The sequence below is a fragment of the Euprymna scolopes genome, chromosome 13 (genome assembly GCF_053919585.1).
Source record: "Euprymna scolopes isolate OS-2025 chromosome 13, ASM5391958v1, whole genome shotgun sequence".
Taxonomy (NCBI): Eukaryota; Metazoa; Mollusca; class Cephalopoda; order Sepiida; family Sepiolidae; genus Euprymna; species Euprymna scolopes.
The window spans coordinates 95,556,302-95,575,660 of NC_136494.1; the positions used below are offsets into that span (position 1 = coordinate 95,556,302).

The 19,359-nt window shown below is 34.4% G+C and overlaps 1 long non-coding RNA gene across 1 annotated transcript in view; it reads right to left on the reverse strand.

The window, feature by feature from the left end:
* Positions 1–9,113: 9,113 nt before the first annotated feature.
* Positions 9,114–19,359, reverse strand: part of LOC145292093 (uncharacterized) — a 460,939-nt gene continuing 450,693 nt past the window's right edge. The window contains exon 2 of the long non-coding RNA XR_013869549.1: positions 9,114–10,768. This is a non-coding gene — a long non-coding RNA (uncharacterized LOC145292093). The remainder of the gene's footprint in view (positions 10,769–19,359) is intronic.

A 19,359-nucleotide genomic window follows, 5' to 3' on the forward strand; every position in this document is an offset into this window, starting at 1 on the left:
TAGTATTTTTAGTTAATGTAAAATGTTTATTCGATTCGAAAATCATACAGAGTTTATCGGTATATGTGAAGAAGACAAATGTCTGGGGCTTGTTGTTGAATACATTAAATTTGGGAAAAGGAGTCCAAACTAAAAAAACTATACAAAATACTGAAAGGAACCCACTTATGACATGGGCTGACATATACTGAGTGGGTTTCTAACAGTATTTTGTATAGCTATTTTGGTTTGAACTCATGAAATGATACAGGAGAGAGAGAGAGAGAGAAAGAGAGAGAAAGAGAGAGAGAAAGTCTATTATGATATGACGAGAGATTTTCGAAATTCCAATATGCTTTATGAATATTCGAAACGTCTACAAAGTTTTCATAAATATCGGTCTAGCAGAGGGTTGGGCGGGGGGGGGGGCTATATCTTTTTCTTCTTTTTAATATCTGTAAATGTGTTCCACTGCTAACGATAATTTCTTCCACAAATAAAATCTTTTTGCAACAAATTAGGGATCATTCATCTAAGAAAGATCATGACATACAATGAATGTGGTATTTTGGTGAGAATGTCTAACTCAAGTTAAGCCCAATAAGTTTTGAAAAAAATTGGCTACCTATCGACCCCCACTCCTCTCCCCCCCCCAAAAAAAAAACGATTTGTGCTTCATGCTTATGACAATAAATGAAATTCATGATTATTGTCTTTTTTTTTTTTTTTTTTTTTTTTTTTTTTTAAATAAGTACCCTGTCCAGTGAGAACAACAAAGACTGTTGGACATAGTCAAGCATGTATGGAAATTATTTGTACCAAATTTGGTAAAATTGCCAAAACAATGTGATTTCTTCGATGGGTGGCATTTTTCGTGTATGTGTGTGTGTGGGGAGGGGTGTGCGAGAATTATTTAATGACAAACTACACATACCTATCGCAAATAATTTTTTAAACAAGTAAATGTTTTACATATAGATGCAATGCTAAATCCGCTCTTTTCAATAGCTTGCATAATTGAGATGCAGGATCTAAATTTACCTTAAGTAAATAAAGGCATCAGGAATGCAAATGACCAATGCCAAATAAAGAAGCTAAAATTCTGACAAATTTCCCAATCTTGGGCAGCTCCCTCCACCAGTTTCCCAACTTGTGGTCTCACACCCTCCCCCATGTGTGTTCGAAGGAGTCGCCATTACCATTATAACTAGAAACCTTGTTAAACAAATCCCATCTAAATTTGTTGTTTACAACTGCATCTATTTGCCACAATTTAGCTTCATTTATAGTCTCTATTATTTACTTACCTCCCTGCGAAGGCAGAGTTAGAAACACTGTCGGTTTTTATGTGGAGAAAATTCAGCTCTCCACTCTGGATTGGGACATAAATAAAAATTGCCCCAGTTTAAAAGGATTTCTCACTCATAGATCGAATGCAGAAAAGATGAAGTGCAGTATCAAAACAGATACTACAGTTTAACAACTACAATCGATTTCAACTAGAAACGTTAAAATTAAGATACAGGCATTAATGCATATGTGTGTGTGGTGGAACAGGAAGTCATTCTTTGATGAAGTAAAAGTCATTTGATTCCCCTACCCCCATCACTTGAAATAGTAGCGTCTATGATAAAATTAACTTTTAATTTTCATAAACTGTCATAGGAATGGAAAGAAAGGGGAGACAAGATGGAGGGAGGTAGAAAGAAGAAAAACAGGACAAGAGGGAGGTATTTAGTTATCTCTCACTGCAGGAACTGTGACTCTAGGGTCAGAAAGTGAGATTGAAAAGTCAGTGCTCCTGAGAATGAGTCCTCTGACTCTGCAAAAGATGCTTGTGTAACCCCACTGGCATTACCGGCAGAGCGCCTCAGGCGATTAGCAGTAAACTAACCCCTTCTCAAAGAGAGAAGGCGAAGCCTGTGAGGGTGGACCTCCTAGAACTGCACAGAACCAACATTACACCACAATCAACAGGGACCAGGTCATTACAGAAATGGTCTAATCTTTGTTGATTTTGGGTGCCAAAGATAAAAAATCCTGGGCTGAGCTGGCCAGGACAAGAGAAAGAAAGAGAGAAAGAAAGAAAAAAAGAAAATCCAACTAAATAATAAATAAATAAATAAAAAGGAATAAGGTTCTAGCAATTTGGTCGGGAAAAGGTGGATTTCAATCAAATTTTAAGTGGAAATCCGATTTTTCTGGATTAAAAAAAAAACAAAAAAAAAACAGACCTCTCCTAACAAGCAGGAAACTCCTGTCCCTGACTGGTATTCATAGTCACATTTCTTTGTATTTCATCCACAGATGCCAATCACAGTGAAGAGAAAGAAACTAAGAAAAAAGAAAAACTTGGTACAAATTCTAACCTTAACCGTTTATATTCACTTAGTTTTAGATTGGTGCATCGGTGAATCTATTTCTCAATTTCAGTGTTGCAGATAGTGATTTAGGCAAAATATTTCATCAGTTGCGTAAGCACTTATAGAAAAGAAAGAAAACAGAAACATGTTCGCCATAAAACCACTTAACCTGCTCAGGTAGAAGCAATTAAAAGGCTGATAATTCTCATTTGCCAACTTTCCCAGAGGTCCAAAGCATCCGTTATTGATAGTGAATTTTCTGTATTGAATCTCCACTCTTGGAGATTTGACTTGACCATCTCAAAAATATGAGCACAATTTTATTGTATTTGAGGCAAATGTTTTTATTTTTATTTCTTTTACTTTGGTTCACCTCAAATAAGGCACATTAGATATTTGTTCTCATTACATTTAAATTTCTGCATGTTGATACAATATAGAAAATAGTGAACAGGGAGGGAATTCCAAAGGCGAGCAGTACAAGGAAGAAAAATATTAGAATAGAAAAGCTTCCGGCATCTAGAGATCTTTATAGTGAAGGGGTGGGATTTTGTTGAGTATCGGGTCGGTCGGCAGTATTTACACAGCGAGGGAACCAGCTTAGTGGTTGATCAGAGCACATTCTCTTAAAGTGGCTGTAAGTCAAGTATGAGTATGCAAAATTGCAGTGATGGGATGAGAACGTGGAGTCCGGTAGATAGCATGAATAGAAAGAAGAAAAGATATGTTTAAGATGCGGCCATTAAATTAAATGCATTAGATTTTAACATTAAACGTGGCGGGAGCATCCAATACTGCTCTAACACAGAACAGTACGAAAATAATAAACGCATGATAACAAATCATTTGGGACTATTTGCAAGCACTGTAAAGGAAAGTAACGTCTATGCTGAGGATACGGCTCTCTATTCTAGCGTTAATTCTCTTCTTCCTAAGATCAGATAAAATATGCAGCTAATCTAGAAGTTGACCTGGGTACACTTGTGGATCAGAATACTAAATGATTTGATTTGTTTGATTAGTAATAGTAGTAATGTTACAAATTGTCTTACCGCAAAGAGACAAAAGCTGTGTTCTTTCTGCTACTCACACATGGAAAGAAGAAGAAAAAAAGAAGAGACAACGCAAGAAGTGTACCTGGTTTTATGCAAAAAGACGAAAAGAATGCAATAAGCCCACGTAACTGGGCGAGATTTGAGGCGGATAAAAGAACCCGGATTGGAGAGAAAGAAGGCAGTTCATCATTACGTCTTGCGTAAGTGAAAGAATTACGATCAATTGTGACCTTGTAGAATATCTTTCCAGACTCAGCTTGTGTCTTTTAATCGTAGGCATGTTTCTTTTCCGACTGAGATTTTCATGAATGGCTCTGCTCTTTAGGAGAAATCGACTCTGAAACCTCTTGGCCTTTCTTTCTCATCAAGTTCATATATTAGATCTGCTGCTCTTTCTGCTTCTCATAACGTCGGCTCTCTCTATCACTTTAAATACTTTCTCACACTTGAAGCTATTATCTATCTCTACAAATCTACTGTTGTCATATTTGAACTGGTGAATCTCTGTTCACTTTCATGGTTCTTGATAAGATGCAGAAACGTATCCATGATCTGATTGGCGTTACTCTCTTTTCTTCTCTGCAATCTTTCTCTCACAGATCTGATGTTGCTAGTATCGGTATTTAAAAAAAAAAAAAATGGCATGTGTTCTTCAGAATTGTCTGATTTATTTCCTGCTTCCTTTCTTCCAGCTCGTCTGACTCATTGGTCTAGTGGTCTTCATCAATTTGTTGTTTTGATACATTATTGTAATACAGCTTACTATTCCAGTAACTTTTTCCCCCAAAGAAATGCAGCCCCTTCTTGCTAACTCTTTTTCTCATACCTATAGCCTTTATCCTTTAAGATTAAGGTTAATAAAAATCTCATGCCTTTACAATAATAATCTTTGATTTACTAAGCTTCTTACATTAAGTGGCTTCATGCCTTGTATGGAGCGAGTCCATAAAAAATGTAAACAAAACAACATTAGGTAAATTTCAAAAACAAGAACGGATACACTCATATGACCTGTAACAATCTAATTATTTTTTTTTTTTTTAATTTCTTATCATTTTGTTTTTGTTAGGGGATGGTGAGTCGTACTGGATGCCAGACATTCGCTTGCTATCTCAGACATTCCGACCAAAAGATCTTTTCAAGATTCTAACTGTCCCTTCAAGTGCAATTTTTTAAATCTCTCTTACACTTGTTTCACTGGGTATATTCGTCAGGTAGATTTGGGCATACTTTTTCATGAGTCTGGTTGCTCCTATAATTATGGCATGATGAAGATCTTTCTAATCTTTCAGTTTCTTTTCATGTCATGCATAAGACATTGATATGTTGTTATCTACTTCTTTCCCTCTCAGCTCTCTTTAATCCAGTATAATTGGAACACTAACTTCTACTGAGGTTGCTTCTTTCTTCTTCTTGTCCTATATCACTATGTCAGGTTAAACATCTCCATTTTCTAGGTACATAGCAATAGAAATTGCATAGTTATAGTGAATGGTACTTATTTCAAAGATCTCTTTCTGGTATATGTGTCTAGAACTTGCTACTACATTCAATAGTAAACTTCTAATAGAGATATTTACACACTGCATTGTGCCACGTTGTATAGTGGCCATTCCCTAACAGAACATTACAACCAGATGTCAAGTGGCTGGCTTACACTCTCTACTTCTGTGCAGTAACACATGTACTTGCTGTCATTGCTGAGACCACTCATATTGTTAAAAGCATTGGTCATCTAAACTTGATTTTGGGCAGCCATATCCTCATACCATAGTGGAGTGATCCTCTTTTTAGCCAATCTACAGGGCCTTTTTTATTCATATATTTATATGTCAGTTCATCCAGAAAATACTTGGCATTCAGTTGGTTGGCTGATTCTTCCATTTTTTTTTTTTTTTTTTTGCAATGGTGTCTTTGTCTTGGTGTATTTTTTGGCGACTCTTTTGGGTTATTTTTGTAGCACGCTTGTAAGTCTTGTCCAAAATGTTTGACCAATTTGATGATGGAGGTTGTTCTGCTGGCTCTTGTTTCTTGAATATGATTAACGATGAAAATGTTATTTCAAACTGAAGTGTAACAGACGAATCAGCAGACGGACAAAGCCTCTTATAAAGATACTTGAACACGTCTAAAATAAAATGTGTCTATTCCATTTGAACATTCATCAATGAAAATGCTATTTTAAACTGAAGACAAGCGGACAGCGCTTCTTTTAGGGAGGCACCCACACATCCAACATAAACAAATGGATCAATAAGATATGACTTCACTGTTTTACAGAGTTACAACTACCTTTTATGTTTCACCTTAAAAACATCACAAACAAATAATTATCCAAGATTAGTTGACAAAATGTTGCCAGTTACCTAATAACTAATAGAAATAATGAGTTCATACACTTCCAACAGTAATTATGAAGAGTCTACAGCTGCTCTATCGTTATTTTCATGACAAGTGCTCGACTGATTGTCAAACTTTGCTCCCCTATGTAAAGCATTCACAACAAGCACTTGTCTAGCTACAATCACTGTCAACATTTTCACTTACTCTCTCTCTCTCTCTCTCTCTCTCTCTCTCTCTCTCACCCTCTCTTTTACTCTGCCTAAACTATACGAAAATATCATGCATGAGCAATGTTTATTTCTTAGAACTACTCGTCTGTGGAATACAAGACCATGGAATTGTTTCTCAGTTGACTATAACATGGACATTTTCAATTCCAATGTAAACAAATTCTTATTGAGCTGTCTTTAAAAAAAAAATCAATTTCTATCCAATTTCCGGCATGACTGATCATCAGTTTTGTGCCATCTGGCACTCATTCCCAAGTAAAAAAAAAAAAAAAAAAAATCTACCAAAAATACAAATGTATTTAACAATCAATAAATAAAATCTGATTTGTCTGTTTCGCAGCATATCAACACTCTTTAGGTTAAGCCCAAAAAACAACACAACCGCAAACAAATAATTGTATAAAATTACTTGACCAAATGTTGCCATTTTACTAATAATTAGTGGAAATAGTGGGTTCATACCTTTTTAACAGTACCCGAACATATTTAAACACAATAAATCCTATAACATTTGAACTTAGCAAAGCTTATTACATGCTCCTAAATAGTATCCATTAAGCCAATGATGCACATGCAAACTAAAAATAAGATAAAGCTGATTAGTTAGCTTTAAGAAAATAAACTCCTAGGAAAGTTTACGAAAATTGGACAAATGTGATAAATACTATGTACGTCCATATAGACATGTAGCGAAACAGCTAAAGGTGTTGATTAACTAATCAGTTCTAAGTGACAATCTTCTAGAGATCGATGGTTCCATCTTTACTACAAGCGATAAAAACCATGGACAATACAGGGTGACCCAAAAAAAACAAAAAAAACAGAGGACATTCAATTGTTTTTCTGAGCATTTTACAGTCAACAAAAAAAAAAAAAAAAGGCCAAAGACCCTAGTGTTTTGATGTGGTGTTCTGAATATAATAAACTAGTTATGACCAAAGTTTCATTTCATTCGGACAAAACACTAATAAACGGGGCCTAATTAGAGTTGGGGCCCGTTTTTATTTTGGTCACCCTGTATAATTAATTAACGTTTCTACTCAGCATTTGCTGAGAGAATAAAAACAATCTACTCCTGTGGATTAAATAAGGAGTTCAATTCTATATTCCGTATAGGTTTCTGAATTCAACATAAAGATTCACAAGTTCAAATAGATGCACCCAAAGAAGCTGTAATTTTACTTGTGAATGAATGTGATAAAGACTGTGTATGTCCACGTGGACATGTGGCGCAACAGCTAAAGGTGTTGATTAACATTCAGTTCTAAGTGACAGTCTTCTAGAGATTCAAGATTCCATCCTTACTACAGATGATAATAACTAGGAATAATATAATCACTTCTACCCTGTCATGGCTGACAGAACGAGAACCACCTCTTTATGGATTAGATAAAAGGTTTAGTTTAAAATTCCATATAGATACCCGAGTTCAATGTAAAGATTCCCAAATTCCAATAGATACACCAAAGAAGGTCAAAAGTTACATCGGTCGAAACATTGTAAAAATAACAACCAAGATGAGAACAGTAGTCCGAAAACTCCAAGTCATCAATTCTTATCTAAAAAGTTCTGAAACATTGTGTAGGTTTGTTTCATCTGATTAGCAGCATTTCCTACAAACACACAAAATTAGTAAGATTAGATGCAATAATAGATATTGTAAATTTAGAAAATCCATTAGTCACAATAATTGGTCTGCTCCCGTTTTGAAATTCGAACAAATCTTTACATATTGGTGATGCATAAACTACCCCCCCCCCCCAACAATCTGTACCGAGGAAAGTCATGCCCGGCAGTCTAAAGAGTAACCTAAAGTTTTGACTTCTCCTCAAAGGTCATTTGTCTTTAATGTTCATAATGAGCGTCAAAACAGTTTTCAATTGTAACTTACATCGAAAGGTCATCCACATTACAACTTGTGTAACAAGCAGAGAAATGAGGTGAACTTTGCTCAGTTGATTCTTACAAAGTGCTCAGTAATTTGTAGAGCAAGACTAGACAAATGTTGCAATATTTTTGATATAATATAAGGGTATGATTAAAGAATTTGTAAATTTCTACTCATAGACACCACTGATAGGCACTGTCCAATCAAATGGAGCCATGTTCTGCTACCAACCAACCAGAAACCAGAATTGCTTCATGAAAATCCTGAATCTTTTAGCATTCCTGCATGCATTTTTTTTTCAACCAATCAGAAAAAAAAAATTACTCCATAAAAATATTGAATTTTTTAGAATATAATTTTTTGTGTCCACAAGAGAAAGATCTTTGCTCTGTGTTCACAAAACTTTGAAGCCCGAGACTTATACAGAACAGCTACCTACCGAAAACTCTTTATCTCCAGGACTTATACAAAATAGCTACCCATCAGAAACACCTCTAAAATTAAACATGGCTTTCAGTTCAAAAACAAAATTCAAGGGAAGATCTTGGCATGTTCTAACACTAATGCGAGACAAGATGTAGTCTCTCTGCAGCTTCAGTTGCTTAGAGACTCTGGATTATTAAATGTCAAGGGTCTGTTCTCAACAATCAATTCGGCAGAAACTGGGCCATATTGGCAATGTTTCCGAGATGACGGAATGAGAGCAATGTTAATGTGAAGCAAATAAAGAATTCCGTTCGAAATTCCATCCATATTTTTGAGTTCGGCAGAAACATTCTAGGGTTCGACAAAATACACCGTTATGAAAATGGCACTCAAGATGAGAATGGTAGTCTGAAGAATCCAAATAACTCAAATAACCAATCTTCATCTCAAAAATTCAGAAACATAATGGAAAAAGATATTTCTTACTGCATCGGATTTGATTTCTTCAAACTAATTTAAGTAAAATATGACTTCACTCAACGAATATAATAGAGGGGAGCATACAAAAATTCTCATTTAAAAACAATCACGATCCCTGCATTCATTTATTAAACTGTTTTGTTAAAGAAAAAAAAAAGACCCACCCCGAAAAAATGCGTCCAACATATATATATATATATATATATATATATATATATATATATATATACTCTTCATTTTTGTTTAAACAACTCTTTCCTTTATATTAAAAAAAATCAATGAATGTTACGAAAAGGGACGGACCCAAGTAAGAAAGCAAACTAGTTAAGTTGAAAAGGATATTTGAAAATGGTTAGAATCGAACCCAATAAGAAAAGTTAGTAAAGAATACATATTGAAATATTAGGAATGCAGAAGGATTGTCATTGTTCTCGCAAATAACTAAATATTATTTATGTCAGAAATAGATATTTAATTTAGGAATGCAGTCGATTGTTCATTCTTTTAAAAATAACTGGATATTAAATATGTCAGTTAAAAGAATGGACAATACGAGTTTGGAAATAATGATTAACAAATAGGTTAGATATTGAACAATTCAAATTGGGAATTCTTTGTTTGCCAAAAGTCTTTTCACGTCCATAGGTAAAATCCATGTGAATAAATTTCACGCGGCGAAGCATGCCTCTGACGTTATCAATAAAGGAGCTTCTCAATATATTGAGACAGGGTTCGAAGTTAGAAGAGAGTTGCAGTGAGAAGCAGAGCCAGAGAAAGCTCAAGCCGGCAACACTGGGAGCAGACGCCATCTTGGAGGCGAGAGAGGGGGAAAATAGGACGATGTGACTGAAAAGGCTTGAATTCATAACCATCATCATCATCATCATCATCATCATCATAACCAGCTGGTATGAATAAAGAATCTTTTATATTTGTGAACTGTTGTCTTCGTCTGTCGTCGTTCCACCAAAAAGAAAAGGTAAATGTGTTTTGTCTATCATCTTGTAAACGAACTTTGTATAACTCCCTTCAAGTATTATGTGTCCCCCTCCGCCATCAGAAATAATGTATATCCCCTTTATCTGTGTTAACAAGAACTGTTGCATAAATGTCTCAGCTCCGTATTAATAATATGAAATCGTCACAGTCGTCGTCGTGATATAAACAGTATATAAATGTTATTATCATCCTCTATTCCGAGGAAGCCGGTATATTCAAACAGTCTGATCTGATAGCACCAACGAGAGTTAGAGAGAAAGGTGTAGATATAGCAAATAGAAAGACTCATTTTAGATTGTGCCTTTTTATTTATTTATTTTTTAAAATTTAACTGGCTTTGCAAACTCACTTTTTTATTGAATGAAAACAAATTAGCTGAGCTCAATGAATGACTTAACGGGTTACATTTTATCTTATTTAACTTCTGTCTGACAGACAACTGATGGGGAGAGCTTCTTTTAGACATGCATGGGCGCATCTAAAATAAGCCGTCTATTCAACACGGGTAAGAAAGCATTATTTTCACCTGAAGCATGACCAACTGACAAAGCCATTCATAGCGCATGAGAATGCATCTCAAGATAATGAGGTCTATATTACATAATGAATCTATCTCTTCTTGGCCATAATAAGACACAAGCCCAACACCAAATACTTAACCCCCCCCTTTCACACCGTCAAAAAATAGTCATTAACGTTGGCAGTTCTCAACAAGAAGATCTATTAAACGAACGTTGGGTCATCCATCAAATAAGGCAGCCATTTATGGTCGAATGAGTGTAATTTGAATGCATTAGCGTCTGAATGATTACCACTCCCCCCCCCCTTTTTTTGAGAACGGGTAGTTTATCTCAAGGGCGACGGATATTCATAGAGGAAAATAACCTGTAGTAAAAAAAATGAAATTATAAAAAAAATTTGAAAAATACATATTTTTTTAATTAGATAAGGAACACTCCCAAACGTACCTCATTTCTTTTCACATATAGACCAGTAGACACTTACCTGAAAAGATAAAATAAAACATAAACTTAGAATGTAATTTAATAAAAAAGCAAATGCGTAAATACAATTTAAAAAAAGCAAATAAATACGTAAATATAATTAAAAGTAAAATGTAGGATATTTGGTTATTATAAATTTTAAAGTATATTTATTATTTGATTATTTAGCCTGTTTAAAAACAAGCAAAAGTTACAGCTCGTTGACTTACAATCAGTGCTTTATATAAAATTTCTAGAGTAAATGTGATATTATATATATATGTAATTCCTATTAATCTCTAACTATGCATCGAACGGACACCATTAAACTCAGTTCACTGCATCTTATTATGACAAAGATCCATGCAAAACTTCATCCAGATTGATTCAGTAGTTTTCGAGAAATGTTTGAGAATAAAGGTGATATTGTGTTGACTTATTCCTATTCATCCTTAACTGTATCAAACGGATACCATTATACTTAGTTTGCTGCACCTTATCATAACACAGGTCCATGCAAAATTTTAGTCAGATCGGCTTAGTAGTTTCCCCCCAAAAAAAGAAAAAAAGTGGAACAGACAAACTAAGAGAGATATAGTAATTTTTTAAATAGATCTAGTCCTAACTGAACGACTCATAGGAATGTACGTGTTGTTATACAGTTACGGTTATTAAAAACTGTTGTTGAACGTTTTTGTTCAGGGGTTTAATATACTTCATTTATTGATCCAGAATACTCCTCCTGTAAGAAACTGTAGGAAGAGAGCTGGTGTAAATTTTTCACCTCTTCAAGGGGAAACTAATAAAGAAATAAGAGGTATCTTTTAATTTTCAAGTGACGTCAGTCATACTCAAGTAGCTCCCAAGGTCACACACACATTATTCTTACACCCCCCTCATTGCCTCTATAATACTTGCCCATTTTATCCTCCGCTTATACATTGGTTATATAACATTTACTAATTTTTTCCGCCCTTGTCCCACTGGCTATATAACACTTCGTCCTTTTTCCCTACCTCATCTCATTGGCTATATAACATTGAACCCTTTTCCCTACCTTGTCTTATTGGCTACATAACACTTGATCCCTTTTCCCTACCTCGTCTCATTGGCTATATAACACTTGAGCCGTTTTCCCTACCTCGTCTCATTGGCTATATAACACTTCATCCTTTTTCCCTACCTCGTCTCATTGGCTATATAACATTGATCCCTTTTCCCTACCTTGTCTTATTGGCTACATAACACTTGATCCTTTTTCCCTACCTCGTCTCATTGGCTATATAACACTTTATCCTTTTTCCCTACCTCGTCTCATTGGCTATATAACACTTGATCCTTTTTCCTACCTTGTCTCATTGGCTATATAACACTTTATCCTTTTTCCCTACCTTGTCTCATTGGCTATATAACACTTGATCCTTTTTCCCTACCTCGTCTCATTGGCTATATAACACTTTATCCTTTTTCCTACCTTGTCTCATTGGCTATATAACACTTGATCCTTTTCCCCTACCTCGTCTCATTGGCTATATAACACTTGATCCCTTTTCCCTACCTCGTCTTATTGGCTACATAACACTTGATCCTTTTTCCCTACCTCGTCTCATTGGCTATATAACACTTGATCCTTTTTCCCTACCTCGTCTTATTGGCTACATAACACTTGATCCTTTTTCCCTACCTCGTCTTATTGGCTACATAACACTTGATCCTTTTTCCATACCTCGTCTCATTGGCTATATAACACTTGATCCCTTTTCCCTACCTCGTCTTATTGGCTACATAACACTTGATCCTTTTTCCCTACCTCGTCTCATTAGCTACATAACACTTGATCCCTTTTCCCTACCTCGTCTCATTGGCTATATAACACTTTATCCTTTTTCCCTACCTCGTCTTATTGGCTACATAACACTTGATCCTTTTTCCCTACCTCGTCTCATTGGCTATATAACACTTGATCCTTTTTCCCTACCTCGTCTTATTGGCTACATAACACTTGATCCTTTTTCCATACCTCGTCTCATTGGCTATATAACACTTGATCCTTTTTCCCTACCTCGTCTTATTGGCTAAATAACACTTGATCCTTTTTCCCTACCTAGTCTCATTGGCTCTAGTGTTGGGACGATTCCTAATTTTTATACGATTCCGATTCTGATTCCAGGAAAATATTGATTAACGATTCCAATACCAAGTACGATTCCGATTCCGATTCATAGGGAATTTATTGTTTTGAAATATACCAGGTAGTTTTATACTTATGGTCGGTAGTTCCCAAATATGTTCCCTAACTTTGGAAGAAATATTTTATGTCTACACCGTCGTGTTTTGGTTTAAATAAAATTATTATATAGTAAACTAAACGGAAAAAGTAGCAAAATTTATTTTAGAGAAAATTTATTTTACTTAATTGGAATACAGAAAAAAAACTCAAAGAAAATAGAATTTATCCTTCAGAGAAAAAACAAATAAAATAGAATTTATATAACAGAACAAAAACAAGAAAATTAGAGAATAAATACACACGATTCATTATTTTGGTCCTCATAATTAACAGATTTAATGAATTAAATAAAAAAAATATAGCGGAAGAGAAAGAAAATATATACTAATTAAATATAAAAAAGATAAGTATTTGATTTAATAATTTATAAATGAACGTGCGTAATGAAAAAAAAAACAATATACCACGTGACATGGCGCCGTAGATACAAAATAACCTTTCTAAAGTTAACGACCATATATGAGAAATACCATTAATCGAAAGTTTTTGTGTTTTATACCAAAAGGTAGGTATAGCGAAAAGTTACAATTAAAGGAATTTCAAAAACGATTTTTTGTTTGGCTATTGATAGTTGTATTTGTAACGGCAATTCTTCAGACCTCCATAATTCACAAGGAGTAGTTAACATCTATTATTTTTTCTTACTTTTTCATTGCTTTTACACGTTGTTTCTAACGTGAAGAATAAGTTTAGCCAAACTAATTTTGCAATAGGGTATATCAAAGGAACACATAAGAATGATACCACTATAAAAAAACAAATGAAATACTAGATAAAATTGAGCAAACATAATTACCAAAATTACAGAAAAAGATAAAAAAAAAAAAAAAAAAATGGTGAAGTTTGTTGAGTGAAATGAATTATTGAAAGAAAATTTATTGAACTAATAGAAATGTTAAATAAAAAAATGTCACATTTCAATATTTTTTTAATAATTAAATTCTCAGGGTTGTCGAAATTAAAAATTAAGTGATTTTTCTTATTAGTCTTCTTTCGAAGCTTGTTACCTAGAAAAATACATTTAAAACCCTGTTTTTTTTAAATAAATTGAAAAATAAATGCAATTAAAAAAATTTAATTGATAATTGAAACTTTAAAAACATATTAAACATTGAAAAATTACTTATCTCACAAATTAACGTCCAATAAAGTAGATCCAGTCTTCATACAGGAATTTGGTTATAATAAATATATCTTTCCCAAACTTAAAAATTAAATCTTTTTTTTTGAGAGAGAGAGAGAGAGCTTTAAAATCGCCGTGGAGTGCCGCCTAAAATTTTAAAGAAGTAAATTTTAGGAGTTTAGTGCCTTTCAAAGTCGGTTATCATAATTTATTATCATCATTTAATTTCCTTTTTTTTTCCTCCCCCCCACACCTTTCCACGTGGTTCAGTAGTTAACCAGTGCTCCTGTTGCTGTCAGTCAGCTATCTTTACCTAAGTTTTAATTTCTAGTTAAAAGAATTTTTCATGAATGGAATCAGCATTTTTAAAAATTATTTTTTTAGTTGTATATATTGTATTTATTCTTTGTAGTTAAGGAGGGTTAAAAAAAAATGGTGACACCTAGATGGTGACGTAGGCAAAAAAAAAAAAAAAAAAAAAAAAAAAAAAAAGACACTGCGATTTCAACCCTCACTAATAAAACTGCTCTGAGTGACTAGTTGGTAATTTTTTGTTCCTTTTCTTTTTTATTTTGCTCCTCCAATTTATTTGGATGCTTCATAGTTAAATGTTTTAACATGTTGGTTGTGGTCATGTTAGATGGTTTTATTCCTCGCGATATTTTAATTTGACAGACTTTGCAAATGGCTTTCAACTCATCATCTTCAAAAAGACTTTTTTTGGACTTTGGGCCATATTAGAAAATTCAGTTTATCTGTAAACAAATAATTTACTATTAAATTTTGTTTTAAAGCTAGTCACTTATTTGGATAATTAATTGAAAATAATCCGCTAAAAAAGACAAAAAGAAAAAAATATAAAGGGATGGGGCGGTAAATTGTACCAACCGGTAGTTAACAAAAAAAACTTATAGAATTTAATTTTTGAAACCAATGTATCAAAGTTTACATAATGAAATGCAAATATGCATTTTCGGGTTTGTATTACTGTACACATAGATTCGAAAAAGTTGTTAAAAAACAAATATATAACAAACAAATATTATCAAAGGCAAGATAAGTTACTTTACTAGCAAACTGGGAAATTTATTTTGTTTTTATTCAATGTAACATGTTTATTCAGCTCGAAAAACATGCAGTGTTTACCGATGTATTGGAAAATTCAAAATGGCGCCCGACACTCTCTTTAACATGGTAAGTTCGGGAAAAGGTGTTATAAATAATAAACTAGACAAAATACTATTAAAAAACACCGAATATATGTCAAAATATGTCATGGTAACATATATTGAGCGAGTTTCTAGCAGTATTTTGTATAGTTTATTTATAACATCTTTTCCTGAACTTACCGTGTTAAAGAGAGTGTCGGGCGCCATTTTGAATTTTCCAATACATCGGTAAACACTGTATGCTTTTCGAGCTGAATAAACATGTTACATTGGATAAAAACCCGAAAAATATATCCAGTTAGGTAGAAAAATAACTTATCTTGCCTTTGATAACATTTATTTGTTATATATTTGTTTTTTGACAACTTTTTCGAATCTATGTGTACAGTAATACAAACCCGCATTTTCTTTTGAATTTTTTTTTTGGTTGACTGTGTTCAATTCACACATGGTTGATGCGGTTCAATATTGCTAAACTGTAAGTCCTTAGTAAAATTCTATTTATAAATACTTTTTAAAATGAAATTATTTAATTAATCGTAAATATTATTTAGACATAAAAATTAATTGATTACAAAACCTTTTAAAAATATATATATATTAATTTCTTTTTCGTTCGGCAAAAAAACTGCGCAAAACACTTTTAATTTTCAATTTAAAATTCTAGAAAAAAGATTATATTATTCTGCTTTTAATATAATCAAATTCAGGGTTTTATCTTTCCGGAGAAAAAAAAATAATGGATTTTATTTCAATGAAATTAAAAAAAAAAACTTGACTGAATTGAATTAATTACCCTTAAATTAACGAAGAGGTTATTTAATAACTTTAGGTTTGGAAGAGATAGGTATGGGGTCGATTTTTTTGAAACTTCAAAAGAAACCGACTAGTGTCAAAACTTCGCGAAATAATACAACGTTATCAATTTCATTTTAGAGATATTTCTTTCAAAAGCCTTCTTTTAAAAAAAAGAAAATAAAAGTATATTGTTCTATTAAACCTTTTACTCTTTAAATAATTTGACTTGGCTCGTTTTATTTTAAGAAAATATAAGTTGAAAAAGCATTTTCATTCACTATTAGAAGATTTGTCAGTAAAAAAAAACAATCGCCAAAAAGATAAGCGTTTTTTTTAATTTTTACTCGCAATGTAGAGCCCTGCATACTTCTTTTCAAGTTAACTCTTTTGTAGTTTTGATTACAATAGATCTGAATGAATGAACCTTGTAAGGGAGGGGCACTAAGCATTGCCCTGTTAATAATGAATTTCTTTGGTTTCTTTTTATTTATCTCTTGCGGTTAGAAATATCAGGAATTTTTTTTCTTTTTTTCAACATCAGACTAAAAGAATCGTAATGAAGGAATCGGAAAATTAAGGTATTTTTTACGATGCGATTCCGATTCCGATACCTCCCAAAATACACGATTCTTACGATTAACGATTCGATTCCGATTAATCGTCCCACCACTATAACACTTGATCCTTTTTCCCTACCTCGTCTTATTGGCTTCATAACACTTTATCCTTTTTCCCTACCTCGTCTTATTGGCTACATAACACTTGATCCTTTTTCCCTACCTCGTCTCATTGGCTATATAACACTTGATCCCTTTTCCCTACCTCGTCTCATTGGCTATATAACACTTGATCCTTTTTCCCTACCTCGTCTCATTGGCTATATAACACTTGATCCTTTTTCCCTACCTCGTCTCATTGGCTATATAACACTTGATCCTTTTCCCCTACCTCGTCTCATTGGCTACATAACACTTGATCCTTTTTCCCTACCTCGTCTCATTGGCTACATAACACTTGATCCTTTTCCCCTACCTCGTCTCATTGGCTACATAACACTTGATCCTTTTCCCTTACCTCGTCTCATTGGCTACATAACACTTAATCCTTTTCCCCTACCTCGTCTCATTGGCTACATAACACTTGATCCTTTTCCCCTACCTCGTCTCATTGGCTACATAACACTTGATCCTTTTTCTCTGCCTTGTCTCATTGGCTACATAACACTTGATCCTTTTCCCCTACCTCGTCTCATTGGCTACATAACACTTGATCCTTTTTCCCTACCTCGTCTCATTGGCTATATAACACTTGATCCTTTTTCCCTACCTCGTCTCATTGGCTACATAAAACTTGATCCTTTTTCCCTACCTCGTCTCATTGGCTATATAACACTTGATACTTTTTCCTTACCTCGTCTCATTGGCTATATAACACTTGATCCTTTTTCCCTACCTCGTCTCATTGGCTACATAACACTTGATCCTTTTCCCCTACCTCGTCTCATTGGCTATATAACACTTGATCCTTTTTCCCTACCTCGTCTCATTGGCTATATAACACTTGATCCTTTTTCCCTACCTCGTCTCATTGGCTACATAACACTTGATCCTTTTTCCCTACGTCGTCTCATTGGCTATATAACACTTGATCCTTTTTCCCTACCTTGTCTCATTGGCTACATAACACTTGATCCTTTTTCCCTACCTCGTCTCATTGGCTATATAACACTTGATCCTTTTTCCCTACCTCGTCTCATTGGCTATATAACACTTGATCCTTTTTCCCTACCTCGTCTCATTGGCTACATAACACTTGATCCTTTTCCCCTACCTCGTCTCATTGGCTATATAACACTTGATCCTTTTTCCCTACCTCGTCTCATTGGCTATATAACACTTGATCCTTTTTCCCTACCTCGTCTCATTGGCTACATAACACTTGATCCTTTTTCCCTACCTCGTCTCATTGGCTACATAACACTTGATCCTTTTTCTCTGCCTTGTCTCATTGGCTACATAACACTTGATCCTTTTCCCCTACCTCGTCTCATTGGCTACATAACACTTGATCCTTTTTCTCTGCCTTGTCTCATTGGCTACATAACACTTGATCCTTTTCCCCTACCTCGTCTCATTGGCTACATAACACTTGATCCTTTTTCCCTACCTCGTCTCATTGGCTATATAACACTTGATCCTTTTTCCCTACCTCGTCTCATTGGCTACATAAAACTTGATCCTTTTTCCCTACCTCGTCTCATTGGCTATATAACACTTGATACTTTTTCCTTACCTCGTCTCATTGGCTATATAACACTTGATCCTTTTTCCCTACCTCGTCTCATTGGCTACATAACACTTGATCCTTTTTCCCTACGTCGTCTCATTGGCTATATAACACTTGATCCTTTTTCCCTACCTTGTCTCATTGGCTACATAACACTTGATCCTTTTTCCCTACCTCGTCTCATTGGCTATATAACACTTGATCCTTTTTCCCTACCTCGTCTCATTGGCTATATAACACTTGATCCTTTTTCCCTACCTCGTCTCATTGGCTACATAACACTTGATCCTTTTCCCCTACCTCGTCTCATTGGCTATATAACACTTGATCCTTTTTCCCTACCTCGTCTCATTGGCTATATAACACTTGATCCTTTTTCCCTACCTCGTCTCATTGGCTACATAACACTTGATCCTTTTTCTCTGCCTTGTCTCATTGGCTATATAACACTTGATCCTTTTTCCCTACCTCGTCTCATTGGCTATATAACACTTGATCCTTTTTTCCTACCTCGTCTCATTGGCTTCATAACACTTGATCCTTTTTCCCTACCTCGTCTCATTGGCTACATAACACTTGATCCTTTTTCCCTACCTCGTCTCATTGGCTATATAACACTTGATCCTTTTTTCCTACCTCGTCTCATTGGCTACATAACACTTGATCCTTTTTCCCTACCTCGTCTCATTGGCTATATAACACTTGATCCTTTTTCCCTACCTCGTCTCATTGGCTATATAACACTTGATCCTTTTTCCCTACCTCGTCTCATTGGCTACATAACACTTGATCCTTTTTCCCTACCTCGTCTCATTGGCTACATAACACTTGATCCTTTTTCTCTGCCTTGTCTCATTGGCTACATAACACTTGATCCTTTTCCCCTACCTCGTCTCATTGGCTACATAACACTTGATCCTTTTTCTCTGCCTTGTCTCATTGGCTAC